We start from the raw sequence: 27,336 nt of genomic DNA, 5'->3' as shown, positions 1-27,336 counted from the left end.
GGTTGGACGGCAAAAGGAAGGGATAAAAAGAATGCAACGTTGCGTCAGGATAACCGGGGAGAACAACGACGACGACGACGACGACCTTCTGGTTTTCTGAATCGCCACGTGGAACTCGGAGCGCGCGAGTGATGCTAAACAGCGGACGAATGCAGGCGCTGACGTTTGTTTGACAACATTAGAAACGGACCTGTTAGCATGCGTAACCTGAGCGTCGACGATCCCGAACTGGCGATCGTCTGTTTGCGCTCATTATTCTGCCGTGGCGCTTTCGCCGCTTTTAGTCGAAAATATCAGACATTTTTCACGTGAAAAATCCGAAACCCAGAGAGGCAGCGATGCGGTCGCTGAAATTGACATTATGTCTGCAAAGCTCTCTCTCGACAGGATCATTTGGGCGGATAATCTGCCCGCGCCGGCCTCCAGTTGGGACCACCCCAAATTGGGGAGACTTGAAACCCACCCAAAATCTGCTCTATTATCCTCTTGTGTGAGCCTGCCATAAGTCTAAAATATGGGGACAATTTTGCCTTTTACAATAATGCTGAGGCAGCATTGATCACGACGGTAACCTGCAGAGAACCGAAACAAATAAGCGCCGCAGGGCCGATGGCGCGATTGGATTTGTCATCGTTTGCCTTCCAAAGTCATAATTTGTAAGTTAGTCCAACTCAATCCCAGATGTATCGGTTTATTTAAATACATGTTATACATTAACAAGCGTGGCGTGACGCCTCAGAGCTAATATTGACTATATGACGATTCTTAATTATATATCTGTAGAGAAACGGTGAGAAATATCAATTTATTTCCACCTTCCTAGAGTTTTTCAACCTTGACTACTATTTGGCAGCATCATTTGTATTTATCTGAGGTTAAGTAAGCTGCTGGATGCTTACAAAGTAACCAAAGCGATCACAGCTATAAGTACACTGGCATGGTCAATATATGCAGTATATACAGTATTTCAAAAGGAAAGCGCATCATTAAGAAATGTCGAACGGTGGATTATCTTAGGACATCACGATTACAGTCGATGCAGCAAAAGTAATAGCATTTTCTCATTTTCGTTCATTATGCGTTCATTATGTATACTGAGTATTCTACGCTCAGGCTTGCAGAGGTCGCCGGTCGATCACAAGATCGCCCGAACATTCACGCCTCATCCGGAGACACGCAAATATTCACCCTCTAATTTACCCACCTGGACAATTTAGAGGCCCCCGTAAACCTCCCGCATGTTTTTAGACCGCGGGAGGAAAACCCACGCGGACACGAGTCGCCACACGGAAAAGGTTGGAATCCAACCAGGGAGCTTCTTGCTGCGAGGCAGAAGCGCAAACCACCGCGCCACTTTTCTCATTTTCCAATATCAACCTAAGCTACAGGACTGTGAAAGGACATGCTAGGTCTGTTACATCTGTACTAAATAGCGTCTGCCCTTATGTCACTTTTACGCTCGCGAATATTGATTTGCGTGGATCCCATTGTCTCCAGGGTAGATTACAGATTACAAATGAAAAACGCGCAACGGGGACCCGCGTGAAGACGGCAACAAAGTGGAAACAGAGGGAGACGATGGCGGGCTTTGCACAGCGCAATGCTAAAACATTCAATGAGGTGGCAAGCAACAAAGAAAGGAGGCGTAAGTCCAAGCAAACACACACACGCCGAGAGTAAGAACACACACACACACACACACACACCAGAGCAGTGCATTAGCCAGAGCATTAGCAGCCGCCTTTCCTGCTCTCATCTTAGCGAGGGCTAAATCGCAGGGACGCAGAGTGTTACCAAACGCAGCAGTGATTTGTTTTGGGAACGCCACAGCTGTCAGTTCTCATGGGCCCTTCTGAGAGATGACAGCTCGGGTTGGCCAAGGTGACAGCAACGTTTGCTCCAGGGCCGGCACACTTCAGGTCATGTTTAGCAAAGCTCTGCTCAACCTGATGGCTTGTAAGATCAGATAAATCCACAGAGTCTCCCACGTCCACTTGGACAAACACACCTCTCCCATGGACGGCGGTGGACATGCAGATGGAGTGATGGTGACAACCGCTGAAGCACCACCACCACCATCACCGCCGCCACCGCCACCGCCGCCGCCGCCGCCCTCGCCCTCTCCGAAAGACGGACACCCCGTCCTGGATCTGATCGATGCGAGGCTGATTCACAACCTTTCACGGTCATTTATGCGTCTTTAAACCGCATCAACAAAGACCCGTGACGAACAAGAAACTTGGACGTGAATGCAGAATAACAGAGTCCAACAGTCTTGCAAGGCAAGATTTTATGTGTGTGTGTGTGTGTGTGTTTTTTAACGTGTGAAGTGTTTTTCCCTCCGGCTGGCACATTTCTTAGAAAAATCCATTGCCAGTCTAACCTTGAGATATTCTTTCCTTTCTGTGTTGCCCTGGTGGAGGTATTGAGAGTCTTCTCCTCTCACCTTTGGAGACAAACCGTGGTGCTTTAAAGACACAGCGACTCCCTCCGCTCTCGCTCCTCTCCTTTTTTTCAGGGCCACAGGCACATTCAACGGTATGGCCAACCCCAGTCTATAGGATGGACTCTATAGTTTGCAGAGAAGATGCAGAAGATGTGCACAAAAAGAGACAGAAATCGCTTTAATATCTGTCTTTTTCCCCTGGCTTTACAGAAATGCGGGGTCAATGTCCGTCGTGGGATTGTCAGCGGCTGCTATTCAAAATGCAAATGATACGTCAGAGTCGCAGACAGACAGTTGAACCCTGTCACCGGCTGGAAGGAGCGTTTCGGTGCGTTTCCGTCGCTTAGCATTTTCAATATTAGCTGATATTAATGAGAAATAAATCCGCCGAGCTGATAACATACAATTTGACTCCAAGCGTCACGACACCCAGTAAACCCAAATCTTGTTTTCCCCGCTTAGTCCTGGTGCACCCAAATCATCGTTTTGTTTGGTTTTTTTTCAAGATAACTCTTGTTCACGTTGAAGCCCCGGCCCAGGATCGATTGGAAGAGATTTTAATTGTTACGTTCCAAAAAAAAAAGTTGATATCTCTATTCCAGCTCAAGATGGACACTATTCCTCGGGACGCTGGTTCAAAACCCATTTCCGCTCTGGACGAGTACAAATGTGCGCGGCCAGACATGATCAGAGGACAATAAGAAAATACCGTGCAACACATTTTGTACGTGAGATTCAGCAAAAACAAGATGTTTTCATCCCGTGGTGTAAAGCGGTGTGTGAAAAGCGCAGTCGGGATCAAACGCGCGGACACGTTGAAAGGCGCCTCAAATGTAACAATCATCAACAAAACGCGGAGGTTAATGAGATTTACCGCTTCGACAGACTCAGAGACAAACCGATTTAGTCGTTCGGCAAAGAGGAGTAACTAATATGGAGGACATTTTGACCTCTAAACTGTCTGCTTGCCTAATTGGTTTGTTTCATTTCGACGTATTCCGTTCCCTCCGGCCCGCGAAGGCCTTTCCGAAAAGAAACCCCGTCCTTACGCGACCAGTACACCGCTATATAACACCCGCAAAAACCTCTCGTCCGTTTATCCCCAGCCTCCGAGAGCCGCCCCATCTTACCGCAGAGCGGAAAAACAAAACGAAACAAAAAAGAAAAACCAAGCTTTTCAACCCTCTGCGAAATTTTTACCACATAAAAAGCCGAGGAGACGTCATCCATCGGCAGGGCGACGGCGGAAGCGCTTGAACGTGGTCAAAGACGGTCGTTTCAGTTGAGCGTGCCACCAGAGCTCCGAGTCCCTGTCACCCTTCTGAGCCAAAATCAAAAGTGACTGTCCTTCTTACCCCCCTACACACACACACACAAAATCAACAATCAAGAGACCCCTTCTTCTCAAAATAAACACACACACACACACACAGCTCCTGTCACCGTATACACAAACGCATACCAAAGCACACGCCCGGCCGAGCCGCCACGGCATCACACCCAGTTTGTCCCGATCACATCACGGCAAAGTCACTGAGGGCTCCGGCCAGACGGCTAAAGTGATGAGACGTGTGATGGAGTGAGAGAATGGGGGTTCTTCCTTCTTGTGTTTCTCTTAATGCAGCCTGTCCCTCCGAGCCACTTCTCTTCCTCCTTGACCGCGCAGGAGACGAAACACAAGGTCCTTCTGGATCAGGAGCGGAGTGATACTTTGTTTGTATGGGTGTTTTTTTTGTTTTTTTTTAACGCTTTTTAACAGCTTTCACAGCGGGCTCACCCTGTGATTTTGCGAGCTGTCCAGGTATCACGCTGGATGAAGATGTGACGACACGCGCGCATGGGGTGATGCCATCTGATCACGCACACACACAGTGACACACACAGTGACACACACACACATCTAAAAACTTTCCCTCTGTTGTTCGGTGTTAACAAGAATTAACTCTCTGCCAGTTGCTTCCTGTCTGTTTGCACCAGCGCACTCTTCTATTTACTTTTCCTCTTTGAACTGAAGGAATTCCAGTTGTCGAGGGCAAATTACCATTTAGTGGCTAGTGTGCTGCTTGTAAGTTAATCAGTCTGCATACAAATTGCACCCCTCGACTCAACAAATGCCACAATTCTGCTCATTATTTGATAAAAGGTGGATGAACATGCCAACTGAGTGAGCGGTCGTGTTAGTGCTTGTAGTTAGAGTGCGGTGAGAGATAAATAAATGTAGCCCATTATCAGCCTTGGGACATAAAAATAAACAGTGGAGTGACCACAACTTGTTGAACTCGGTAAATTGTACATTAGTGCCATCGGTTTTGCTGTTTGCTAGTGATTTTTTTTTTTTTTTTACATCTCTTTGAATGCGGTTTCATCGACCCGACTCTCAGTGTTGGAGAGAAACACCGCATCGATCCGGCGGACGCAAAGACACCCTCATTCTGGTATCCGGCATCGTTCCATACATTTCCTACGACACCTCCCGGTTCCTCCTCTCATTTGACCCGAGATTAAATTCCAAAATCGTCTCGCCAGGTTTGCATACATATTCAGTTTCACGTTTAAAAGACCACGTTGACCGTGCAAGCGCAGCGGCCGAGGGTTTTTGCGGGTTTTATCTCGGAACCGAACGTTCCCGGTTCAATGCCCGAGCCCCTCCGATCCCGTCGAAATATCACTGGGCGACTTTCGGGCGTGAAATCTCCGTGGGTTAAATCGTGCGAAATTATTCGGCACCAAATTGCAGTTCAATACAGTTCAATACAACAACTAACTTTCTCCTCTCTAGCACCCGTCGTCACGCTCCGTGCTGCAGCACACGGCGCAACCTGGCCCGAGACTCGACAAATAAGTGAAGGAATACAAGGAAGACAGAGGAGCGAACAGCATGTCGGGCCGCAGTAGCCAAGAGCTGGCATTGAAATCCCCCCCCCGTCCCAGATTCAAATTTGATATCGGTTTGGCTAAAAAGCAGCACGTTCCCTCTTACGATGTTTCTATTTGTCGCTCGTAGCGGAAAACCCTCGGCAATTTATGCGGAAAAGGCAAACGGGGGGGGGGGGAAGCTGCGCGAGGCGCTTACAAATCACAGCAAAATGAATAAGTGTTAGCCCCAATTGAAAAGACATTAAGAGACTTTTTCTGGCATGATATGCTAATATCTGAGCCTGCCATAAATACAGAGGCGCACGCCCAGAGAGATCCTGCAGGAGAAATATGCACAGACAACCATTATATATGTATATAAGTGAACATCCAGCAAACAGAAGAGGAATCGAAATGTTTGCAGAGAAATATGGAGAAAAAAATGAACATCTAGATTTTGATATGAATATATATTCAGATGTCAGACATAAAAATAAATCCACTAAGTATGTCCCTGTTACAAAGAAGCTCTTGATCCATGATATTGACATGATCATACATTTTTTTTAAAACACGTTATCGGCCTTAAATTGTTTTCATTGTATTAATTTTATAAGCCCTTTGGTGCTTATTGTCTGCACGTATTCTACAGTTCTCAGGTAACGTGCAGCTGTTTTGCACCATCTCACGCGTCGTGTTTCCCCCGCCAGTGATATCAAGGAATTAGCGAAAAATAAGACAAAGACTAATTTTAACCGAACACTAAACCGTGCCTAAAAAGCTCAATTTAAAAAAAAAACAAACCCACATCATGATATTCCAAATGGAGGATAACTACATGTATTTAATTTCTCAGACATTAGAAGTGAGTTTGTTTTGCGGGTGGGAATGCAGATATCTGAATCCACACACACACACACACACACACACACACACACACGCGTCCATGAACGACTTCGCAGAGCCGGGCCTCGTAGCGCCTCGCGTGGGTGTGGAGGGCATCTCCGTCACACAACTGGTGTGGAACTAAAGACAATAGTGGACAACACATGGAGGCAAGAAATGACAAAAAAAAAATGCGTCAGAAAGTCGGGGGACGACGAGGCGACCGTTCATCCACGGCCCGAATTAAATAGCGCGGACACATTTGCGTCGACCGATATCCCGTCCCTCGAGCCGTGCGGTTTCTGCAGGTAAAAATGTCAAGACACGGAAAATCTCTAATTGTGTTCCAAAGCGCCGTCCCCGGTTGTACCTATTTTTAGATCTGTTATTTACAAATGCCTAGCGTAACCCTGATTGTGCCATTAATGATATCGCCGGTGATCGTACGTACGCATAAACGAGGACGATGAGGGTTTCTAATGAAGGCGAGACAAGGTTCCGTGCTCGCATCAAGTCCAAAGACAAAAGATAAGACGGTAAAAGGCACACAGCGTGAGAGATAAAGAGCGGAGGAAGCGGCGACGAGAGGAGGCAGAAAGAGAGGGAGACAGGAAGTGGGAGGAGAGCGGCTCGGGCAGCAAATATTTTTTAAACAGCTTTGCTTCCACTCAACTGGGCATCGAGGCCATTATCCTGGGGTTAATCCCCAATCCGACGGAGCTGGCAGCCTTCCGGGACAAGCCAGGGTGGTAGCCCATCAACAAGGCAGGCGTGGACAAAAATAACACACTCGCAAATATGCACAAGACACACACACACACGCACATCAAAAAACCAGGCATGCCTACAATTACTAAAAACTAACAAAGCAAAGCCTCTGAATTAGCTCAGTCTTAGCCTCTTGGCTTTAGCTTTCTTCCCCAAATGGACCGCACAGCACAAGTGCTATTTTATCTTCCGCGTTGCTTAACTTCTCCCTGTGTGTCCGTGTCGTCGGTCCCCCCTTGTTTCTTTTATCGCACGCGCTCCATCTGTCCACCTTTATTTTCTCAACCCACCCCCCGTTTCCACCGATCACGCCGCATTTTTTACACTTCGGCCCAACTCTCCCTTTCTCGGTCCGCTCTCTGCTTCCCTGGCCGCCGTCCAAGGAACCAAGGTGGAGGAAGAGATTGACTCAAAGAAGGATAGCCATGTCATATGGAGAGGGACCAAAGAGGATCCAGGAGGCTTAGCGAGATTTAGCACAACTCCCTTCATCCCTTGCAACCCCTTCAACTACCAATATCCATCCCACCTTGAACGCACCACCTGAACGCAACACCCGGACCCGCTGCTTTGAGACCCGAAGACCGCCCCGTCGTCTGATGAGATTCGCCGATGGACGTCCGCCGAAGAATCGGCATCGGAAGCTCCGAATCCGGCTCGCGGTGCAAAAGCGTATAGTTTGGCCCATCGTCCCCCCCGGCCCCTCGTCCTCGGCCACATGAGGTGTTAAGCCTCGGGTGATCTTATGTAAATCCAGTCGTAGTAAGGATGGACTGAGATCATCCCGGTGTGACCGAAACAAAAAACGAAAAAGGCGTGACTCTAAGGCGCTCTTATTTGTCTTCTCGGTGTCATCTGGGTTTCAGACCCCCCCCCCGGCAGCCCCGACCTGAAGGATTTGAGTTCACAAAAATCCAAAGCTTGTAATAGCAAGAAATGTCGCGTCCCCTCCCCCCGGGTTCCCGTCTGTGTTTGTTTGTTTGTTTGTTTGTTTGTTTTATTCGATGTCATTATCTATATGTTTACACCCATTACGCCGTCGCGGTATGCGCGGTTTCTGGGCTATCGCTCTCTCTCCGGGGCCCCCCCTCGCCCGCGACGCCTCCCGTGGTAGCTCCCTCACCGACGACCCGGGGCTTAGCCTAAATTCTCTCTCTATTAAAAGCTGTGAATTCAAATAATAAAACATCTCATTACCACTGTCGGAGAACCCTCCGTGAAAGAGGAGGGAGGTGCGGATGACGCGGGGCTGCGAGGCTACGAGTCGGGCCTCGCACGCGAGGAAGGCCAGGGGAGGGGACGGGAGAGGGCAGGAAAAACAAAAGCTGGAAATAAGGTAGTTGATTGAGGGGCGAATGGAAATGGAGACGGGGAAATCGACGGCGGGGAGGAACAGAGGTGAAGGAAACAGGAACAGATAACCAGACGGAGAGTCTTTTGTTTGATACCTTTGGCCCTTAATGCGGCCGGTGGACGGTGTCTGTCACCTCCGACTGGATGTAAACAAGGGCGGGACCCCGGTGAACTCCAACGTGTCATTGAGAAGTCAAACTTCATGCATTCATTCATTTCTCCTCTGTGTGCAACCAAGCTGGTCGTCATCAGCTTGTTGTCTCACGAGATATTGTGAACCGATCCGGAGAGCGGGTCCGAGAACCACGGTCTGTCGCAATTATTCTCTTTATTAAGCACCGAAAGAGACCATTGTACGGCGGTGAACATTGTTGTACATAACCTTTTCTCTTTTCAAAAAAAAATTTTTGGATTCATTTATATCCTTACATTCTTGTTCATTTACTTGGCTTAAAATTATACAATTTTCAAACTATTTTTCAGTCAGCACAGCTAAAATATCAAGTCTACGTTTCAACGAGTTCGACGTGGCTATACATTTTTCCGCCTCATAAGGCGGGTTGTCATTTTTTATCACTGTAATTGCGGGGTAATAGTCTAAACGTGAATCGCATCTTTATTAGAAAAAGGCATCTCAACGTACCGCCTGGCGGTTATCTGGATGAGATGACTTTAAGAAGATATTTGGGAACCGTGGACTTTGTGGAACGAGACCGATTGGTCAAATATTCATTCAATCAGCTGAACACGTATCCCGTGCAAACTCCCAAACGGAGCGGAGTCGGGTTGTTGCCGGGCGAGAGGAGGGCTTTAGCTGGTGCACCGAAAAGCACCCGTTTGAAACTTAAAGCTAGGCGATCATGTTATCTACGGTCTTTGTTGGGAGGAATCTAGACATACGATTATAAAACGTACAGACCCCGGGAGAACGCGCAAACACCGTCGGCCTGAACATTCAAACCAAGGACCTTCAATCCTGTGAGCTGAAAGAGAGGAGAGAAAAAAAAAAGCAAATGCGTCACCAGCCATTCAACTGCAGCAGCCGGTAATCTCAGCAACTCATCTGCTGAAAACACGTTTCACTTCCTGATGGATGATACGGGGGTTCTAACTCAATATCAGTGCGCTAAGAAGTTTGCATTAACGTTCAGCCGCTGCTGCGGAGTCATTGCACTTCCGTTGCATGACCTGGCTCACATGACGAAATATAGAAATATATGATATTTCTGCCGAGGTGAAGTTGCACGTAATAAATGATGCGAATCTTCGTCACCAGTAGGGATTTGTTAATCTGAATTTATTGCTCTAACTCTTCATATGCAATCTGAAAAAAAAAAAAAAAAATTGACAGATGCTAAGTTTGAGGCTAGAGAAAGAAGTCGTTTTCAGTACATACTTTGGAAAAATGAATTTGCATGAGTTACACATTCACACCTGACATATAAAGAAATAAATGTTTTAAAAAAGAAAAAAAACAAGACAAAAAAAAAAAAAAAGCAATGAATGCTTCCTGACATTTCGAGAAATCCAAATTTCTCCCATAACTCTTCACACCCACTGGTGATCATATGCCGCGGCTGTGTGGGCTACGATCTGCAAGTGGGCTGCAGGTATACTGGAAGGGAATAAATGGAAGGAATAGAGGTGTGGGCCCCCTCCTGAATACATACATCGGCTATTTGAACTAATATATAATTTATGTTTACGGGAATCAGAATCATCAAAATCAGAAAAACTTTATTTTTCCCAGTTGGGGGGCAGCATCAAAATAATATAGAATAATATACATGAGTATGTATAATAAATTGCTGCACAAAAAATGGTTTGTTGTTATTATTTGTGGTCAAGAACAATAACAATGATCGTGAAGGGCAAGTGTACTGCTAAGAGAAAGTAGACATATCTAAAAAAAGAAATATTTATTTATTCATTCATGCATTATCAGGGTCGGAGGCGTGCCGGAGAGAGGCGGGGTTCAGCCTGGAACGGTCGCCGGTCAATCACAGGGCCGCGTATAGAGAATATTTACACTATCTTTCACACTTGTGAACAATTTAGGATCTCCACAGAACCTCCTCCATGTGTTTGCAGGAGCTTGGAAAAGATGGAGATTCCACACAGCGAGGCCGCCTGTCGGAATCCAACCAGGGACTGTCCTGGCGTGAGGCGGAAGCGCTGACCACGGAGCCGCCCTTATTTTAAAATCTGTTTAATTATAAAATTTTTAAAAAAAAGATGATTTAATTGAATTTGATTTTTTCAAGTAAATTTACCCTCTATTTGTTTTGTGTTGCTGGCAATTCATTCTGTTATGATGATGGCACCGCCTGGATGGGCCCGGTAAAGCCTGCGAGCGCGCGCGTTTTGGTATGTGTGTGTGTTTGTGTGTGTGTGTGTGTGTGTTGTCCAAGCGATCTTAACACAAATAAGAAAATGAAGACGTGACTCAGCTATACACGACTATATATGACAGTAACACGCAAGCTGCCCATTCTCGACTTGTAAAAACCGACAGCGCGGCTGACGCACAGCCAGATCAAAAATGAAACGCGGGGCTTAAAAAGCAGAATGTGCGAATTCAAAGTCATCGGAACCTGGGAGATTATTGTTTGTTAAAAAAAAAAAAAAAAAAAGTGCGGTTTATGAATGTGCAAGTAAATGACTGAATGGCGATGACTCACCGCGGGTGGCCAGTCACGATCCAGTGCTAAGGCGGGTGTCCACAGAGTGTGTGTGTGTGTGTGTGTGTGTAAGAGCAAGTTGGTGGCTCTGTCAGACAGCAAACAGAGGCATCTTTCTCAGATCCACACAGGGCCCGGGCTTACAATGAGCTCATGCAAAGAGGGGAGCAAAGAAGCCACGGCTTAAGTGTGTACTCGCAAGTTCAACAGGCACGCCCTCCTCCCTCCCGCTCTGAACAAATATGAAATGCGACTTCACTCCCGTCTAATCTAATTCACAAACATTTCGGGGGCGCAGGAAAAGCCGGGGAAAAACGCGATTTTTTTTTTAAATATTAACTTTGCGACCGTCTGCCGGTTTTACAATCCGCCGCGCCGCCGAACGACTCCCGTGCAGCGGCGTGTTCATAAAAAAAAAAACTCACTGGTATCCGATTGGCCCCCGGGCTGCTTTGTCGCTCATCGGGCTGATCAAAACGGCGCCGCTATACAACGGCGATGAATCCGGGAGCGCTTTTGCAAATCTGTCCTTCAACGGCGGAGAAAAAGGAGGTGAGATGAAGGGAGAGAAATCAAGGGGAGAAGAGTGGGGCATCTAAATATAGAGGCTCGCATTTTGGAGTTGCAGAAGAGACGGTGAAGGATAAGAAAGAGGAAAGGAAACAGGAGATGCACGGGGGTAAAGGGGAGGAAAGGAGGAGAGGGAAAACAAAGAGAGGCGCGATAGAGATGTATCAGCCGCGGAAGAACAGAAGACAGTAGCGGCGCGCAGTGGCTCGGGATCGATGGGGAGTTTTTCATCCGCTGTAGTGTCGCACGGTGGCCTATTGGAGAACCGGACATGGAGGACACTCGATTGTGTCTGTGAGACCGGAGGGTTCGATACGCCGCACCGAGGATCTCCGCGGACGTCCGTCGATACGGGCCGTCGATACAAAGGGGGTCGCCCCTTCGGTCGTTCTCGCTTTAAGAAAAACAACCGGCTCCGATCGGGAAAGCGATCAGCGCGGGCGTTAAACAATTTACTCGGTTTTAATTATGTTTGAATCTGCCGACAGCGCGGCGGCGTAGCTGAAACGGCGAGGAAAAAGAAAAAAAAAAAAGAACGGGACGTTTGAGCGGAAAAAGAGGACGTTGACAAACGTGGCTCCGGGCCACCGACTCCGCTGTGACGGATGAGCTGGGCGGCCTCACCTGGACCGTCACCTGTCCCGTCCTCTTATCCTTCCCTCCTCCCACTCCTTATCAGTCTGTCTGTCTTTTCACTCGCCATGTGTTTACCCCGATGCGCTTTGACATTTGACTGTCACCTGTTGACTAACATGAAAGGCTGCCATGGCTGGCAGGCAACAACAACAACGGCGACAGGAAAGGAAAGAACGGTAAATACATGCAGGAGGAGGGCGGTTTGGAGGGGCGGGGGGGGGGGTTGGTTGGACTAGACGTGAGACACAAAGAAAGAGGGAAGAGACAAAAGGACCGCTGTCCTCGCCGCCGTGATCGTGCCGCCGAGGACGACACCCACACCGGGAAACCCAATTTTGAAGTCACACATTCCCACGTGGTGAGAGCGGTACCGGTATCAGGTGTCCGTCCTAAAACCACCAATCAACCGCCGCCCCCCTGTCGTGACACACCGGCGCGCACACCAAAACAATCAGGAAGAGGGGGACGGACAGAAGAAGTGTGGTAAGGAGGAGGTGCGGGGGTGAGAAGGAGAGATTAGAAAGAAGGGGGCAAGAAAAAGAGCCAGCCAGAACAAAGGCTCGGGGAATGACAATGAATGAAAAGAAAGGGGGATGGTGGGGTGTGGGGGCGGCAAGGGGGCGGCAAGGGGGGGCAAGATGAGGTGAAAAGCACATTGCAAGCTCACCGTGTGCATTCATAGAGAGAGAGAGGGAAAAAAAAAAAAAAAAGGAACAAAAAGGCTGCAACAATGAGACTTCCACACATGTTTCGAGGGTTTGCGTGTGTTTGTACGCGTGCGCTGCGAATGGGGTGGGGGGGGGGGGGAGCGGATTTACCCCTCGCTGCAAACCGAAAAAAAAAAAAAAAAGAGGATGTGAACTTTCTCACTTCTGTTCACGTGAAGCTGCGCGGTTCGGCGAAGGGAACCAAGGCGGCGGAGGGGCGGCCTCGCGTAACGTTTGAAAATCCCTTTCCATACGGACTTTTAATGCTCATATGATGTCGAACACAAAGTATGGCTTCACGGCGTGGAAAAAAAACAAAAAAAAAAAAAAAAAAAACCCAACCCCTCGAGAGCTCACCTCCTAACCCGAGGAGAGAACTCATTGGAAGTCGGATGCCTGGTCTTGGCAGCTCAGTCGGCGGCCGCGTTTGTTTTCGAGGAGCAAAGCGGTTGGCGCATCCATCGCTGCTAGCTGTTGCGCTAAAGGGATGTATAAATATGAGCCGGGGTCATGGGGAAGGATAAAAATGAGAAACAGAACAGGGAGAGGGTAAAAATGAGAAAGGGTAAAAATGAGAAATGGAGTAGGGGAGGCCACTGGAGGCACCTGGCCCACTTACAGCAGAGGAGGGGGCGGTGGAGGAGGAGAGGTGGAAGATTAAGGAGTGGGAGGGGGATCGAAAAGGTGGAGGATGAGTAGGAGAGAGGAGGATGAGGAGAGGGTGATGTAGCCGGGACACGGCGGAGGGCACGGGGAGGACAGGGGCCGGGGTGAGGTAAGGGAGGAGGGGGAGGCGAAGGGGCGAGGAGGCCGGGAAAGATGAAATATCGGGGGGGGGGGGGGGGGGGGGGGGGCGAGAGGTGGGCGCCGGCGAGAGGAAGAGGAGGTGGGGGACGCGGTGGAAAGAGGTGGCCTCGCCATGCCGGGAATGCGTACGTGCGCGCGTGGGACGAACGTGTGCATGTGGGAGTCTAAAATTGTGACGAAAAAACTAACACCTCACCCAAAGTATGAATAAGCGACCACAATAGGCCAACGTAGGTTCAATCTCTTCTCCGTGCACATTTGAGCAGCCTGCCTATACCGCTAATATCCCACTAATACCACCCACAGTCCTCACTCCACCTCACATCAATGAATATTTCATGTCCTGATGGCACTTTTAAAGCAAAAACTAATTAGCAAATCCAAGTTGATCTGGCATTAGTCATATCAGGCCAATTAAAAGCCAAGTCTACTGTACATGTTAATGGCAGCGAAGTGGAATAATTGTATGTTGAGCAGAGGAGAGAATGTTAAACAGGCCTTGTTAGCAGCACTTTAGCACTCTAGCCCGAGTCCACGGCCGGATTACAAAACTCTACAAAGCGGGATAATGTTCGGCGGAAACACACACACACTCGTCTCTCAAAGCGCCGCGCGAAAGACCCCGTCCATTAATTAGCGTCGCCGTCGGTTCCACGGGGTCAGCGCCGACACTTATAGCTGAAGAAGAGACTTGTTTCCGGGGAAAGTTGCGACTTTTACGCTTCGCGGTAATAATATCAAACAGGGATCCGAACGTCGGCCGAGGCTCACGGGTCGGCCGCAGGAAGCGGGAGAAAAACCACTCTCCGCTTCACGCGTGGTGGCGGTCGGCGCGGGTTCTTTGCGAGACGGTGACGCTGGATCGCGTTCGAGACTTTCCAAAGTCCAGTCTGTGTATTTTTACTATCTGGGAGTTTAAATCCAGGCGAGCAAGGCGCCGAAACTCAGACTAAACTATGCCACGCAAAGAGAGAAAACGACAGCGTAACAAGGCCCAGAAGTGTATATATGTCTATTTCATCAGCCCTCCGTCTCTCCGGTCTCTCTCCCTCAATATATCTCTTTCCTTTCCTCTTTCCGCCTCATCTGTCCCCTTCTTTCACCTGAGCTTTGATATGGAAATCTCTCGCCAGCCAAAGCCCGAGGCTAGTTGACTGTTTCTAAAGATGTATTTGCTCAAAGCTGCTCAATTTCTCATCAAATGCTCACGCTGCGTGCATGAAAGGCAAACTCTTTCACCGGGAAAATAACAACTAACAAACCACATACTTCCGCGCGGCTTTCGGCAATCCGCGCGTCTCTCAAGGCCCGAAAAACGTCGGTTTCGGCGCGGCTGTTCCGACGGATCGGACTGAAACCGTGACGTTTTAGCGTGAAGACCCCCACCCGGTTTACCAGTCCCGCCCCACCTGGTAATTCTACTCGGTTAGGGGCGCCGAGGCTGCGCGTCAGCTGCACAATCGGAGGCGATCGGGCAAAAAAACTGCAAATTGTTGTGAGCATTTTGGAAAAGAAGCAAAACCATAAATCAGAGTAAGTCAGAGTGTCTGCTCAGGAGGAGCAATTTATGCCAACAACAATTATCAGTCCCATGTCAGCTCATTAGAGGAGAGCAGCAACATTAGCGGTTGTTTGTTTGTTTGTCTTATCTTTATGTGCTAATGTGAACTACTCTCTACTGATAATAAATGTGATCTTTAAAGATGTTCTATTGTAAAACAAAAAATTGAAGCGAGCGTTTCTAAAAAATCATCAAAGTCTTGACAGTGTAAAATAAAGTCATAGACCGTTGCCACGGCGGCGCAGTGGTCCCCGAAAACATGCAGGGCGTTCGTTGGAGGCCCCAAAATTGTGTGAATGAGAGAATGAAAACTTGTATTTCTTTATACGATGTATGAAAGAGGGAGTGATGGAGGAGAGGGTGAACAGTTGTAGGTCTCTTTATGTGCAGGAAAAAGCGGGTAGCATCAATGAACGAATGAAAAGACATTTCTAAGAAGAAAAAAGATGAATCGATGTTTTTTAAAAGTTCAAATCGGCGTTTGCACTGATGTGTATCCTCCGTGGATAAACGTTGAGTTCGTCCCGGTGTCACAAAGGAAGGATTCCACAAGATCGTTGATAAGGGCGATTCCATAAGAAGTGCAAATATAACTGAAAACTCAATATCTGCTTGAGTCACCACCTCCCTTGTAGAATCAATCTCAGCACAACATGAAGCACACAGTGTATGAATTTAGGTGTCAGAAGTTCTTCATCAGCAAAGGAGGTGAAAGACAGATGAGGTTTCACAGACGATAGAACTGATAAATGATGTTGCAAATGAGATGATTAAAAAAAAAAAAAAAAAGATCCCGTAGTTAAGAATCACACGGGTTTGCCGAGAAGGAGTCGCCGCGCTCCAGTTTCCGTACGACAGAAGCAATCACTATGAAAAGCGCAAAAAAAAAAAAAAAAAAAATCGGTGATTTTCCCTAAAGGACGTGTGATCCAGCGGCCCTCAAAGTCAAATTACACTGTTGCCGTTTAACTCTCACTACTGGCTTTTAGATATTTTTTGATTTTTTTTTAATGACAGAACTGCAAATTAACACCTAATTGAAAATTCTGAGGACAAAGAACAGAACAAAAAAAAAAAAAAAAAACCAGAAGGGAAACCTCTTACGCTCACTGACACGCTATCATTTGCAAAGTCACACATTCACACAAATATTAACACATATGTGACGATATTGGTGAGATGGTGAAGAGCATTTGAGCGTGTGTGTGTGTGTGTGTGTTCTTCACCTGTTCACTATTAGGCGGATGATCATCTTATCATCTTAGATAGGTGGATAGGAAGGACAGCTGTTACTCACACACACACACACACACACACACATCCCCCACTGCATCCCTGTAACCCCGTGAGGATTAGGAGCACCTGTATTCAGCGCCGCACAATGTGCTTGGAAGCAGTTAAGCTAAAAAGCTTTGGGAGTTATTAGCAGACGGGGGGATGGAGCTCGTCTCAGTCCGGGTTGCAATGTGTGCCGCGTTGTCTTGACGTGAATCGCTGGTGGGAATGATCGCGCCGAAACGGGCCGAAAAAAATAAAATAAAGGGCACGTCGAAGAAAAAAAAAAAAAAAAAAAACTTGAAAGAAAAAAAGAAAACACACAGCATGTCATGAAAAGGTGTGCGCTCGTGTGTGTGTGTGTGTGTTCGGTTTGCCAAACAGGTGTTCCCATTAACAAGTGAGCTCCGAGGGGGATCACAATGAGGTAACTGGCTGAGAGGGATAGAGACAAAGAGATTACTAGAGCACAGGACTGCTAACAGGGACTAAATGAGTCTTTATAGGGCGTTTGACCTCTTTATTTGTGGAGTGACAGGAGACAAGATGAGGTTACTGTACTGTTTACTGCCATTTCGTCCATCTAAACAAACACGTCCGGCGGGCGGCTCGAACAAACTAACCTGCGACCACGTGCGTCGGCCTACAACCTGCACGGGAGCGAGCGGCGCCGCCTCCACGAGGGGGAAGTTTCACGTCCAAAAAAACTTATTTCAAAACCTCTCACATCCACGCCGCGCAAAAGGAGAACCGGCTTTTCCGATTGGCTCTTGCTTATCATCGCGTGGATTTCGCTAAATCGCGACACGACACTCTCGCGATAAACAATACGAGCGGGTAACGCGGCTCACCAAGTCTGCATTTTAAAACTCGACTCCTGAGCAGTTTGACAGACATTCGTCAAAGAGATAATGCTTTTGTCCCGAGGTTTTATCCGCCCGGCTGGGAGGGAGGATGGAAAATAACCGCCGCTGCCTGGTGAACGTATCAGCGCTGTACGACCGCAGAGAAAAGTTCCCCCTCCGGAAGAAACTAAACACACGAAGGCGTGTAGGTGAATGTAAAAGTAAGCGATGAGTAATCAGGAAGACCCCGAAAGAACCGCCGGCGGGGTTTTTTTGTCCTCATTCACAAGCCGAGTAGGCGTGGCGGTCTTATTGGTCCCAAACAGACGGCGCAGCACAATGCTAAGCAGCTACTGCTAACACACGCTATAATTGTAAATGCAAGTGAAATAGTTTTGACCCGATGGACATAGAAATAAACTTTGCACGATAGGTTTTACAGTTAAAGTGTGTTTTTAAATGGATAGTGTGTATGCTAAATATTGCCAGGGGGCTCAAACTGACAGTTGAAAACAATTGTTTGAATTAAGGAGTGTCTGTGTGTACGTGATGCCAAACCTTTTCACCCAAATCAAGCCCCCGTGTCTGACTTTGTCTCACACACACACACACACACACACACACACACACACACACACACACGTCCGCGGGGCAAACACCTCCAACAGCCTCAAACTTCAACAAATACCACGCAGGACTCGAATTTAGTTTAACATGCTTATATTAGCAGGATCAACTTTCCCAAAAAAAAAAAAAAAAAAAAAGGTCCATTCATGGGAGATGACACAAACGGAAAACGCCTCCAATCCTCCTTTGCAATTCACCCCACGTGCACACACACACACACACACACACACACACACACACACACACACAGGCAAATCAAAAATTTTTTTTTCCCATGTTTCAGCTGATCTCTCCCACACACACACCTCCTCCACTCATCCTTGGAGCTGTTGTCTTCTCCGCCGTTGTGTTTTCCCTGTGTTACACACAGATGGAGATGCACACACACACACACACACACACACACACACACACGCATGTCCACTGTTCTTGTAACACTGATTCCAAACAGACTCAGTAGGGCAGCGGGGTAGTACTAAGGAAACAGTGTAACTGTAATAGAAACCAGCAGTGCAAATAGAGGAGTTTGTGCTGCATGAACACAACAGTTTCATAATATATTCTAAAATGATGGCCTCCTGCAAGCAAACCCCTCTTCCGAGGAGTCCTGCGAGGATCCAGATGGAAACAAACACCCAATCCTACAATAATTGAATAACCGAACGGAGGTCTTTGGAGGGCTTATCATATCAAGCTCAAACCCTTAACTTGGCGAGTGGAGGGGCAACGCAACAGGACAAATCCTGCGAGGCCTTAAGACAATTTGCAAAAATCACCCCGATGCTCTCTTAATCCCCAAGATCCAGTTAGCCACCGTCAAACAGCGCGCACGCCGTTTCAAGCTGGAGGTTCTCGCTTCGAAACCAAGTGGGGAGCGGCGCTACCTGAGCGGGGGAGGGTCGGTGTTGTGGGTTGGAGGGGGGGGTCCTACAAGTTCCCGAACACAACATAAACAAAAACACGACACCTAAAAACGACGGACTCGGAGCCGTCGCTGCGTTTACCTCCGACACACTCACGACTGGCGACAAACTCGAGGATATTATGACGGTCGCAGACAGGAAGTCGGTGCCGTGGCGCCATATTACTTGTAGGAAACTCACCTGACTGAAAGTTGAGATTGGTTGGAACGGGCCAGAAGGCACACACACACACACACACACACACACACATGGGACAGGCAGGGGAGGGGAGACGTTTTTTTTTTTTTTTACTCTTTTTATCACTTTCACTTGCCAATGAAAACACAGGTGACTTTGAACGCCACACTTTTCAAACTGCCTGCAGAAGATAACCTGAACGATTAGGAGCAAAATATGAGAAAGCACCATCAGTACACACACATACACACACACACAAGTCCAGCCTGGTACTCAAGGGCTGGGTGTTGACGCAGCAGAAATTTCCAGCTGGAGAAATCCCCCTTTAGGAGGTTAATCGAGGGGAGAGGAGGAGGAGGAGGAAGAGGAGGGGGGTTTAAGCCCTTGTCTTCCAGGCGCTTGGCGCTTTCATTTGTGAATCCCCTCCAGACGGCTGCGGGGAGCATCACCGGGATTACATTTGGCACGGCATTCGTGCACGACAGTTCCCCGCAGCCCGACGTGGACGCGGGTCGAGAAAAACTTTGCGAGAAAACACACACACACACACACACACATTTCCTCGGACCCCGCTGAGAGGCGGTTGTGCGCGTCTCCCACACCTGGACACCTGGAGAAGTACTCACGGTTACGTGTGGATATACATACACGCACCCGGGGTGCATCCCATAATACTCACGATCAGTTTTCTGTTTAGCAATCGTTACAAGGTGCGACCTAACCACACACACACACACGCAGACACACACTCCCACCCGCACGTCAATAGAGTGACAGCTCGTCTAAATATCAAGACGCGCAACAGCCGGCGCAGCTGTCACGTACAGCCGCACTTTCACGGCCGAAGCTGTCACGCCGTGTGTAACCAGCCCCACGGAACGTGGATTTTACAGCAAAAAAAAGAGGGACAGGCCTTCACGCAACAGCTTTTCTTTCTTTTTTTTTTTTTTTTTTTTTTTGCCCCACACCCACCCGCCACCATCTCCACACCGCGACGGCCAACTGGAACACTTGCATTGTGTCATGTCTCCAACCTGCGCGCTTTGCAACTCCCGGCTGCAGACGCGACGGCGGCGGAGGGGTGGATGGAGGGGATGGAGGGATGAAGGGAAGGAGGAAAGGGGGATTCGGGAGGGGTGGCGGGTGGGATGGGTTCGGGGGTGTTCTGGACCCTCGCAGAAACCGCGAGAAAGAGGCGCGACTCGGATGAGGAAGTCTGACATACCTGTTACCCCATGGGGTCCGGGGGCGGCCGTGGCGTCGGTCCGGTCCGCGGTGACAGCCTGAGACGCGGATGTCCAAGAGCACCGAGCGCTGCCCTTCCTCTCCTCTTCCTCTTCCTCTCCTCTGTGTTTTCTCCAAGTCCTCTTTCCCCCCCCCTTGTTTTCTCCCACCGCCCGCTCTTCCTCCGGCAGCCCCTTCTCTTGCTCTCTTTCCCTCCCCTGCTTTTCCGCGTCTTGGTATCAGGAGCCACCCCTCCTCCTCCTCCTCCTCTTCCTCCCCCTCCTTCTCCTCCCCTATGTGCACGTCCGTGTCTCTTCAGCGGGCGTGCGTGTGCGCGCACACGTCCCTCTCTCTCTCTCCCTCTCTCTCTCTCTCTCTCTCTCTCTATCTCTTTCTCTCCAGGCAGGAAATACGACTTAACTCTTATATCTCTCTGATCTGCGCCCGAATAATAATAAAAATAATAATAAATAATATTAAATAATAATAAGGATGTGTGAGTGGTGGGCAATGCCCCCGTGTGTTTGCTGCCACAGGAGACAGCACTGACCTGGGGCTCCGGGAGATTCACCCCCCCCTTGTGGCAATGATAAGAAAACACAAAGCCCAACAAATGTTGTTGTTTTGCCCCGCACTTTTTATTTTATTTTATTTTTATTTTTTTGTGGGGGAGGAAGGAAGGGGGTCAATGTTCTGACAAGTGTGGAGTAATTCCACATCAGTATGGACATGTAGTTTTAGGGGTGACTTGTCATTTCTGTACTTTTCAAGTTATATGGTAATTACACCCTGTTATTATTATTATTATTATGATAATTATTATTATCATTATCCATCGTGTAGCCTATATTTAGGTTGGCGGGGATGCTGGAGCTGGTTCCTGCTGTCTGTGAGCGAGAGCTGGGGTTCACCAGTTGATCGCGGGGCCACGTGTGGAGACGAACAAGCTTTCACGCTCTTATTCACAAAGGCCCGGTGGTTTTTTTCTTTACAGTTCTTCTAATTAACTTCATGCATGTTTTCGGACTGTTGGAGGAAACCGGAGAACCCTGAGGAAACCCACGCACACACGGGGAGAACACGTAAACTCCACACGGAAAGGCCACCTGTGGGAATTGTCTCAAAGGCCACCATGCTGCCCTACTATAGTAATGATAATAATAATAATAATAATAATAATAATAATGATAATAATTATTATAAAAATAATAAGTATATGTGTTATTATTAATAATGATATTTAATTCAATTATTTAATTTAAATATAATATTTAATTATTATAATCATTTGAATTACATTTCATTACATTACATTACATTGCATTTGGCAGACGCTTTTATCCAAAGCGACTTACAATACAGGACATAGGGACTGCAAATACACTTGCAAATACACGATGCACAGGAAATATTATTTATTATTCATTTATTTATTTATTTATTATTAGAATTATTATTAATGATATCTTAATTTTAATTATCCAACAGTGTGGGAATTTCAGGAAGAAAAAACAATATTTTTATTACTTGTATCACTTTGTAGCTGCAAAGTGTGAAAGCCTTATAACAGTGGAGACCATTTATTAGGATTATCATTATTTTATTCCTTTTAATGTTTCCCAACTGCTTTAAGTAATGTTTCACTCATTGTGATCCTTTAGAACAGAGAATATCATAACAGCTTGAGGTTCTTCATTTGCGTATTGATCTGGGAAACATACAAGGTTGTGAGAAAGAGAGCCACAAACAGAAAAGAAAGGTTGCGATTTTTAAAATAAAAATAAGAGTTCATTTCCGAACCTGATAATCAGCTTTGCTGGGTGATCATGTTCACCAATAGAGGAGCTTTGGTTTCCGGCTGCACCTTTTACTGACGTGAAGGTAAACAACATCTGGACAAGAGGACGATCGTCACGTTAAAATACCTTTTAAAAATGATTTCTATGATTTGAGCCTGCGTTAAGAATTTCGAGCGCTCTTCTTTTCCCTCGGTCTGCTGCCTCCAGGGGTCACAGCCAATCATCCGTCTCCATCTCACCCTCTCCTCTGCATCCTCTGCTGTCGCACCAACTAACTTCCTGTCCTCTTTCCCACCATCCATAAATCTCCTCTCTGGTTTTTCCTCCAGGCCTCCGACCCCGGCATCCTTCCACCCGGATCTTCACCATCCCTCCGATCCTCCCTACATGTCCAAACCCAACTTTATCTCCAGAACATCTCCCATGCGCTGTCTGTCGGATGGACTCATTTCCTGATGCTATCAATCCTCCTCAGCGTTTCAAATGCGGGGCCGTTCCACCTCCGTCAGGCAGAGCGAGGGAGCCGGTCGCCGCACCTGAATCGACGTCCGTGTCAAACGCTGGAATCGCCCATTCATAAATGTTGTGTTTACAGTTCGTGCCTCTTTTGGTAAATGCTATAATTATGCATTTTTCACTCTGGGGCAGAATTACACCCGCATGTTTTGTTTGCGTGTGGACCCACGACATGTCAGAGTGCCATTTGTCGCGACGGTGCGTAAAACAGGCTGGTATTTCAGTCAACACGAATATTTCCCAGCTCTGTTTTTTTTTTTTTTTTTTTTTTTTTAATACACACACAAAATTCAACTTGACTGGTGATGAATGTTTAAAAGTTGTTAAAACCAGATTCTCTATTTTGTTCAGGGTTTGCAAGACTTTTATTTTGTTTTGTTTTTTTAGATGATATGGGCTGAGAAGGGATTTATGCCGCTCATTAATTTATATTAGTATGCATGGTAATAAATTCCAACACGGCATCAGCCTCCTTTCATTGAAAACTGAGTTTGACAGCAATGTGTGTGTGTGTGTGTGTGTGTGTGTGTGTGTCATCCCTGCCCAAGCAAATAGTAAAACCCTGTATGTAAATGTCTACAATGAGGAACTTTGGGTGGGATGTTTCATAGGAAATGAGTGTATCTGTGCTGTGTTTGGGAATTGAGGAAGTGGGAAAGGTTAATGGGGAAGAGGGCAGAGCAGCCAAACATGTCGTGTGTGTGTGTGTCTGTGTGTGTGTGGGGGAGAGAGTGACGTGTGGCGTTGCACAACAGGGGGTTAGCGGGGCCTTCATCAGTCTGGGTAGTTGGCTGCTGAGAGCTGGATAGCGGAGAATGTCAGGCCATGTGGATTAAGGCTGGATGTCTGTAATGCCTGGGCACAGATCTCTGTCTCTGTCTTTCCCCTTCCCTCTCCCTCTCCCTCCCTCTCCCTCTCTCTCTCTCTCTCTCTCTCTGTCACTCACTCGAGTACCGTCCACAAATACAATCCCTTCCTGAAACAAGCTGCTTTACTCAAAGCTGCGCGCCCTCCGGCCTCGAGGCCTTCCAATCCGCCTGACGTGACGAGAGCGACCTCGGCCGTCCGACCCCGGCCGCCGACCTCCCCCTTCCTCCGCGCCCGGACGGGTTCAGTCTTCATCAGGCCACTTATACGTGTTTTTTTTTTTTTTTTTTTTTTTTGTCCCCCGTGAACGGTCATGACGGCGTGGCACTCAGGAGGGATTTTTTTTTTTGCGCCTGTGCGAATCCCGCTCATGTTCATAAAAAAGTCCTTGGAATGCAAGGTTACGGTTCTGCGCGCGCGTTTGTAGCCGACGAAGAGGGTCAGCGTGTCAGTATTTCCGCGTATTTTTTTTTATAGTTTCGCTTTCAAAGAACGAAAGCGGTCGTGTCGTTTTCCCTTTAAAAGTTTTGTCTGGGCGGTCTGGTTGATGGCGGTTAGAGCACAAAACCCAGAGATGCGGAACAGGAAGTGAAACCGGGTGCCCTTCAGTGACAACTTTTTGTTTGAACTGCCACAAAGGGACGAAATGCGTAAGAAGCGTTTTAGGGAAGAAAAAAAAAAAAAAAGTTTAAGTCGGAGCGTTAATTCGCTCTCCCGGCGTGGGCCCCCTGCTGAGGAACTCAGCGGTGTAATTGGTCACATTGAATTAAACAGAGAAAGGCAAAAAAAAAAAATCTACAACTGTCATAAAAATAGCACCAGGCGCTTTCAGAGCCCCTTCCACTACCCTTCACTATCAATTTAGAAAGGGGAAGCGCTGCGTGCTGCTTGTGCCATCCTAGCCCTGCTTGGATTGAAAGCAGAGCCTGCGGCTGGAAGAACACTATCTCTTCCAGGTGCAGGCTGGGGATGGGGGACGGCTGCACAAAGGAATATTTGGCACAAGGTGTGAGACGACATTACGTGTGAAGGTGCAGCTTAGCGATACCCGAATCGGTATCCCGAAAACGACGACGGGGGGGGGGAAAGGACAAATTAAGATCACGGGAATTACTTTTTTTTTTTTTTTTTTAATAGAGAGAGGACGGAGGTAGTAAAGGGGCCAAAGAATGATGAGGATTTTTTTTTCAAAGAAGGTGTAGATGAATGGGCAGAGATGAGAAACCGACAGCGGCAGAGGCAGAATGAATCGGGGTTATTGGATTTAAAGGATGTATAATCGTCCAGAGGATACAGAGGATGTGTTTGCGCTTTGCTGCCCACACGTTCGCTTCCTGCGTGAAAAGCGGCGTTCGAAGGGGGGGGGGGGGGCGCTTGCACCGGCGCCTGTCCTCGTGTCACCCGCGGGGAGTCCTCGTCGTCCCCGCGGCGACGGGCCTTTGCGCCCATGGCGTGCACACGAGGCCTCCGGACGGCGGCGCAAAGTTGTGGCGAACGGGAGGAGATATTCCCGACTGCCAACAAATAGATGCATCCGCATGTTCCCGTTTTTAGGGGGGGTTTCTCTGGATTTCCGGGGGGCTCCGAGGGCCCGTCGGAAGCACCTGGGCGCTTCGCTTCGGATCCCGTCCTGTTTATCATTCATTAGTTCCCTGTGTTATTTATCGTACATCAAAACTGCCCCTTTTCCCCACCGCGGCTCGCTATCTCCCGCTCTCTTTCTGCACGCCGACCCTCTTGATCCCTCTCTCCGCTATCCCCCCCACCCCCTCCTAATCTCATTTACTCCATTGGAAGTAGTAGGAGAGAGGAAAGAAGAAAAAAAAAAAAAAAAAAAAAAAGAAAAAAAAAAAACGACCTTCTCTTCCCCGAAGCAAGAACATCTTCTTATTGTGGAGGTCAGTGTCTCAGCGCAGCCCCACGCTCTGAACACAACTCTGCTTGTTTTAATGATGCACAGAGCGGAGAGAGAGAGGGAGGGAGGGAGGGAGAGCGAGAGAGGAGGGGGGATAAGGGTGGGAGTATTGGCTATTTTTTTTTTTTCCAACTGACTGTTCACCCCCACCCCTTCTGCTACCTTCCCTCCCCCTCTTGTGTGCAGAAAGTGCACCTCTCTTTCCTCATCCATCTTGAAAGGTTCTTCTAAGCTGTCTAACCTCTCAGCAATATTATATATTATTGCTTGCCTCAACCCACACTGAAACCTGGGTTGCTATGCTACAATAATATGACCTCTCATCTCTGCTCCTCCACTGCATTTCCTTTCTCATCTCTTCCTCTCGTTTCTGTGGGAGGCGGCGGAAGGGGTTAACGCCGCCCCCCCCCCTCCTCCCTCCGTTCTGCTCCCCCCGTCGCAATCCTCTGTCCCTTTAACGACCTTCTTGACTTCAGTGCCGCTGTTTAATTTGGTTCCCCCGACCGCGCGGGGTCACGACCCCATTCCGCGCCGCAACAAATTATCCTCCCCGATCTCCTGGAAGCCGGGGAAAGTCTTACCTGAGGCAGGAAGCATCCGGCCATGTCATTATGTAGTGTTACATCTATCTATCTATCTATCTATCTATCTATCTATCTATCTATCTATCTATCTATCTATCTATCTATCTATCTATCCGTCCGCCTGCCCTTCCGTCTATCTATCTATCTATCTATCTATCTATCTATCCGTCCGCCTGCCCTTCCGTCTATCTATCTATCTATCTATCTATCTATCTATCTATCTATCTATCTATCTATCTATCTATCTATCCATCCGTCCGCCTGCCCTTCCGTCTATCTATCTATCTATCTATCTATCTATCTATCTATCTATCTATCTATCTATCTATCTATCTATCTATCTATCTATCTATCTATCTATCCATCTATCCATCCATCCATCCATCCATCCATCCATCCATCTATCTATCTATCTATCTATCTATCTATCTATCTATCTATCTATCTATCCATCCATCCATCCGTCCGCCTGCCCTTCCGTCTATCTATCTATCTATCTATCTATCTATCTATCTATCTATCTATCTATCTATCTATCTATCTATCTATCCATCCATCCATCCATCCATCCATCCATCCATCCATCCGTCCGCCTGCCCTTCCGTCCATCTATCTATCTATCTATCTATCTATCTATCTATCTATCTATCTATCTATCTATCTATCTATCTATCTATCTATCCATCTATCTCTGACGCGGGCTGATATGAAGTGCCGGTTCTGAAACTCTCAATCCAAATCATAAAGCGCAGCCAAAAATCCCTATTACATCATCCATCTCCAATCCCTTCCTCCTCCTCTTCCTCCTCCTCGTTCTCTCCCTGTGCCATCCTCTTATTTCTCTCTTATCTCGCCTGGCCCCGTCTCTTGGGGGTCGTTCGTTTTTGTCATAATCACCTTGGAGATTGGGGACCGGTGCCCATGGCAGGGCTGAGCGGAGGAGAGGAGAAAAGAGGATGAGGAACGAAGGGGTTGGAGGAGGAGGAGGAGGAGGAGGAGGAAGAGGAGGAGGAGGAGGGGGGTTGAGATGAGCAGCCGAGGACAGTTGCGCTGGGAGGGGAGGGGGTTATGATGGCTTGTCTGACTCAGCCTCGGCTAATGTGAGGGGACAGCCTTGGCTTTGCCTTAACCACACTTGTGCCGGCGATGCCAAGGCACGGCGGCGTGCAGAGAATAGTCGGATGAAACGCTCTCCTTTTCAGCGCCGCCTTCTCCCACCCGCACTGACTGCATTTGGAGGCGCGTGGGGCCCCGATGTCACACCCTGTAGGTGTTTAAGCTGCTTACTTACACCGGCGAGAGAAAGGGATGAGG

At 47.9% G+C, this 27,336-nt stretch overlaps 1 protein-coding gene across 4 annotated transcripts in view; it reads right to left on the bottom strand.

Moving 5' to 3' along the window:
* zbtb46 (zinc finger and BTB domain containing 46) overlaps window positions 1–26,027 on the bottom strand; it is a 68,980-nt gene extending 42,953 nt beyond the window's left edge. For 3 of the 4 annotated variants that reach the window (XM_086141773.1, XM_086141770.1, XM_086141772.1), the window contains exon 1: window positions 20,343–20,636. The gene's annotated coding sequence lies outside the window, so the exon portion shown is untranslated. Of the gene's footprint in view, window positions 1–20,342; window positions 20,637–26,019 lie in introns of those variants that run through there. The other variant, XM_086141771.1, reaches the window with a different exon arrangement.
* Between the last annotated feature and the right edge of the window lie 1,309 nt (window positions 26,028–27,336).

The sequence above is a fragment of the Fistularia commersonii genome, chromosome 34 (assembly GCF_037954325.1).
Source record: "Fistularia commersonii isolate RoL2024-O1a breed Wild chromosome 34, RoL_Fcom_v1.0, whole genome shotgun sequence".
Lineage (NCBI taxonomy): Eukaryota > Metazoa > Chordata > Actinopteri > Syngnathiformes > Fistulariidae > Fistularia > Fistularia commersonii.
This window is presented reverse-complemented; position numbering and strand designations above follow the sequence as displayed.